Consider the following 5,186-nt stretch of genomic DNA (forward strand, 5'->3'; position numbering starts at 1 on the left):
GTTGGACGCCAGGCCGTCCCAGGGCCTTCCTAAGCTACTTTAAATTTTAGAGAGACACAGCTGTAATTATTGGGCGTACCACCAAATACTGCAGTTGTGTTTCTTGGACCTAACTATTTAGCAAATGAAGCTGTTAGGTGTTCCTTTTGGCCCAGAGACACTGAGAAAATGATCGTGGTACTAAGGATGCTGTAAACAAGAAGGTTCGGGAATCTCTGGCCTGGAAATCACTTCTGTACGCCAGAAATCAGTCATACGACCCTAACCTAACTGCAGGGGAGGTTGGGAAATACAGTCTTCCTTCCCCTCACCGTGAGTAATCACACTTTTCTGCCTCGGTCCGTCCTGAGCACCACACAGTTCATACTCTCTTTCCGCAGGGGACACAGTCCAAAGTCTGATTTGACCAGTGTTCCCACCTCAAAGTCCAGGGTCTCTGGGATAGACGTTTGAGTACACGGGAGCAGCAGGTCAATCTGTGGGCTTCACTTAAATTTTGCCTTTGGGACCCTGACTGTCAGTGTCTGTCAGTCATTCCTGGAGCAGTGTAATTTCTTTAGAAGGGTCTACAGCTTTTCTGGAGGAGGATTTAAGCCGCCAGGGGCCATCGGCCTGGCTGTTACCCTGCAGCCGGTGGAAGGGAGCTGCATGGTGGGTCGGGGGGTTGGCGTTCACCCTTATACAGAATTCCACTTAGTCTGTCTTCAGCCTAACGTATCATTTCCACCCTCCTGCAGAGCCAGGGTACCCAAGGTGAAGGCCTCTCAAGTCCTCTTTGGTAATAGATTATACTTCAGTTTTCTGTGGGGTTCAGGGGTGATGGACAGTCACCTGACCGCAAACGAGGGGAGTGGCATCTTGAGCTTAAACTGCCCTTTCTGCATATTTTCAAGCGCTTTCTCTCCTGTTAGTCCCTGATTTCCTCCCCACTTCCAAGTACCTAATGCCTCCACCTCCTAAATCTTTCTGGTTTCTTCAGTACCTTTTCAGAAAGCAGTCGTGCCCTTTTCCCCTGTGCTAAGTCAATAAAATTCTTCTAAACAATATGTCTTCATATATTGTTGTTTGAGCTTACACGTGTCTCAATTTTTATAACAACTTTATTGATACAGAATTTATATAAGTTCACCTTTTGTCAGTTTTATTCTGGTATAATTGACAAAAATGTGAGATATTTAAAGTTTACAACATGATGTAATCTACACACACACTGTGAAATGATTCTTCCCATTGAATTAGTTAATACATCCATCACCTCACATATTTTATCTTTCTTTTTTTTTTTTTAGGTGAGGACATGTAAGTTCTACTCTCTTAGCCAATTTCAACTACATAGTAAAGTGTTACCAACTGTAGTCACCATGTTTTACATTAGATCCTTGAACCTTATTCATCGTATAACTGAAAATTATTCCTTTTTACAGCCTCTCATATTTCCCTCAACCCTGGTGACCACTCTTCTACTTTCTATGAGTTCAACTTTTTTTTTTTGATTCTGCATATGAAGTGATACCATGCAGTATTTGCTTTTCTTTGACTTATTTCAGTTAGCATAATGTCCTCCAGGTTCATCCATGTTGTTGCAAATGACAGCATTTCTTTCTTTTTTTAAGGCTAAATGATATTCTCTCGTGTATATATACACCCCGCTTTTTCTTTATCCTCATCTTCATTTGTTGAGGGACACGGAGGTCGTTTGGAACTGTGGCTATTGTGAATAATGCTGCAAAAATTCACGTCTTTAAAGTGTAGAATTCAGTGGTGTTTAGTATAGTCACAAAGTTATGCAACCCTCAACACTATATAATTCAAGAATACTTCAATCACCCCAAAATAAATTCCATACCTATTAGTCGACGCTTGATACTCCTCCCTGCCCCCACTCCCTGACAACCACTAATTTACTTTTTGTCTCTAAATTTGCCTATTCTGGACATTTCATTTAAATGGAACCATAAAATGTGACACCGTTTGTGTCTGGCTTCTTTCACTTAACGTCACGTTTTCTGTTCGTGTATCTGTACTTCACTGCTTTTTATGACTGAATAATATCCCCTTGTGTGGACAGACCTCATTTTATCCATTCTTCACATGGTGGACATTTGGGTTGTTTCTTCTTTCGGCTGTTGCAAATATCGCTATGAACATTCATGTACAAGTTTTTGTGTAGACATGTGTTTTCAGTTCTCTTGGGGGTCCACCGATGAGTGAAATTGCTGGTTCACGTGGTAATTTTGCATTTAACATTTTGAGGAACTGCCAAACTCTTTTCCCAAGCAACCACACCATTTTACATTCCTGCCAGCAACGAATGAGCAAATTGGTAAAATCATTGTTTCATCTTTTTGCCATCACTTGCTATTCCCTGCTTTTTTTATTACAACTATTCTACAGGTCCCTCTAAATTTTTGTGAAAAGCTTTTGTTTCTTATCTGTCTTGTTTTGGATTTTCCAGCAGAGAAGGAGGCAGAATGCTTTACTACACTAATACTGGAATCCCTGTTGATCTTTGTTGAGCCTTTGCAGTTGGGCTGATAAATTGCTGGTGCTATCCTGGCTGGTTCTTATCTGGGACTGTCAGGGGGTGTTGACGGCCACTTTACTATCAGATTTTACTGAAAAAAATCCATCTGTGTTATATACAAGCTTACAGAACATGAACTCAAAACATCTGAGCTGTAGAATATCATATGCCAGCAAAAGTCCTGTCTTCTTGATGCAATCAGTTGTGTCAGATCAAATCTGATTAGCTACTGGCAGCAGTTCTGGGTTGTGCTGCAAGCATCAGGCTAAAATATTGTGGCAAGAATTTTAACTGTATTAAAACTGTACTAAAAAGAGCAATTGCCTTAATCCTTTATTCCAGAAACACACGAACTAATTGTGCATAGATTGATAGTCAAGTATACTGACTAAAACTTTCCAAAACTTAAAAACTTTCCAAAACTCCAGCAATAACCAGTAAAAAAAGTAGTGGAAAAAAATCCTGTTCACACTTGCGGCAAAATAATGAAACACAAAGATAGCTGAACAGGTGAATCTACATATGGAGCCACGTATCTATGAGTAGAATACGTATTAAAGATGTATTTCAAATCAATAAAGGAAAGAGGGAATATTCCATAAATAGTGTGTGAAAAACTGGCCTCATCTCTTGGAAGAAATAAAGATGGACTCCCTGTCTTACTATTGGGGCCAAAATAAATTCTGGAAAGAGCCTTAGGTGGGAGTAGGGGACACATGAAGATCTTTGTTCTCTCCATCTCCTCTTAAGGTGAAAAAATATATTAATGCCCACTTGGGAAGCTTCCCTACAAAGGATGTAGCTTTGGCCTGACCTTGGCCGTTTATTGTACGTTTCTCCCTGTGAGCGAGCCAGGAGTCCACAGCAGTTTGGTAGCAAACCAGTGCCTGTCTTACGGCCTATGTTTTGTACCAAACCTATTTTTTTCTTTCTATAAACTAACTTTATTGAGGTTTTATTTATTTATTTATTTATTTATTGACATATAGTCAGTTTGCAACGTTGTGTCAGTTTCTGGTGTACAGCACAATCAATGCTTCAGTCATACATGAACATGCATATATTTGTTTTCATATTCTTTTTCACCATAAGTTAATACAAGATTTTTTGTATATATGTTTTTTATTGAAGGAGGTATAATTTATATACAATAAGATGCACACATTTAAATGTACCATTTTATGAGTTTTGACAAATGCCTACCCTTATGTCAAAACCATCCCAACAGAACATTAAAATCACCCCAGAAAATTCTCTCTTGCCCCTCTGCAGTCAGTCGCAGTCCCCTGTTCCCTGCTCCATCACAGGTCTAATGTAAAAGCTAAAATGGTAAAACTTACAGAATAAAATGTGGGAGAAAAATCTCATGACCTTCAGATAAGCAAAGATTTCTTAGGTGAGGGACCAAGAGCACTTAACCATCAAATCAAAAATGATAAGCATTATTCAAACCATAAAATGCATGCTCTTGATTTCCAGTCTCTGGTCCAGCATGTCTTGCATTTAGAAGTCGTCACTCTGTTCTAACAAGAAAAACGTTGAGCCAACTGAAAAAATCAGCGACCGTTTTTAGATCCAGCAGAGATCTGAGGTCATGGGGTAAACCGCTGCCCCGGGAGTCGGAGTCAGTGAGAGTCACGAGCTGCTGGAGCAGAAACCTCTGTGGGACGCGGTGCCGGGGCAGGATCCCTGCAGGTGCAGCACACGATGGCCAGAGGCTTTGAGAATTAAAAACAGCAGGGGCGCCCCATCTTAGGGATGACCACCCAAACTGTCCCGGAGTTTTATCTCACGCTTGCTCTATTTCCCCCATGTGGGAAGGGGACACAAAAGGGCAGGGACTTTTAGCCTTTTAATTGTGTTTGTAATAGTGAATAAATAATTTGTTCATTGAAGTCAGAATTCAAGAAGCACAAAAGGGCACAAAGTGTAGTTTTTCTCTTATCCCCATCCTCAAGCACGCCTCAGTTCTCTTCCCTGGAGATAGACCACATTTATCAGTAATTTAGTACATCTTTCCAGAGGTTTTACACACACACACACACACACACACACACACAATCACACACTTTTTTCTCTTCTTTTTCCCTCGTACTGCAGTTTAATCCCTTGTCTATTTGGTGGCAGACTTGATCAACAGAATTGGTATTTTTATACTGAATCTTCCAGTCCAAGGGCATGGTATAACCTTTGTATCTGTTCAGGCTTTTTTTTTTGTGTTCCTCAGTCATGTTTTAAAGTTTTCTTCATGTAAATCTCTCCCAGTATTGTAGGCTTATAAAGAAGCCCTACGTGTTCTTGTTTTGCAGCTGTTGTGAACGGTCGATTCCTTCCTTGGTCTGTCACATTAACAGACCCACCTGCAGAGGACCAGCGTGGGCTCCCCTGAGACCCGCGTACATGAGCAATGATTATTTCTCCTTGTGTAACCATGAGTACCTCATGTATGCCAGGCATCGGGCTGCTGTTCTGAATCAATGTGTAATATGTAGATGAAGCAGGTGTTACTGTCCTCACTGGACAGACGAAAACTCAGAGGTCCAAGGTCACAGGGGCAGTTAGCGTTTGGACTCTCAGCTGTTTTTTCTCCCATCACCCTGAAGGAGCTACAGCAGGCAGCGAGGTGACTGGCCGGTGTTCACCATGAAATTTTCACTCTCTG

Source organism: Camelus bactrianus, chromosome 4 (genome assembly GCF_048773025.1).
Source record: "Camelus bactrianus isolate YW-2024 breed Bactrian camel chromosome 4, ASM4877302v1, whole genome shotgun sequence".
Taxonomy (NCBI): Eukaryota; Metazoa; Chordata; class Mammalia; order Artiodactyla; family Camelidae; genus Camelus; species Camelus bactrianus.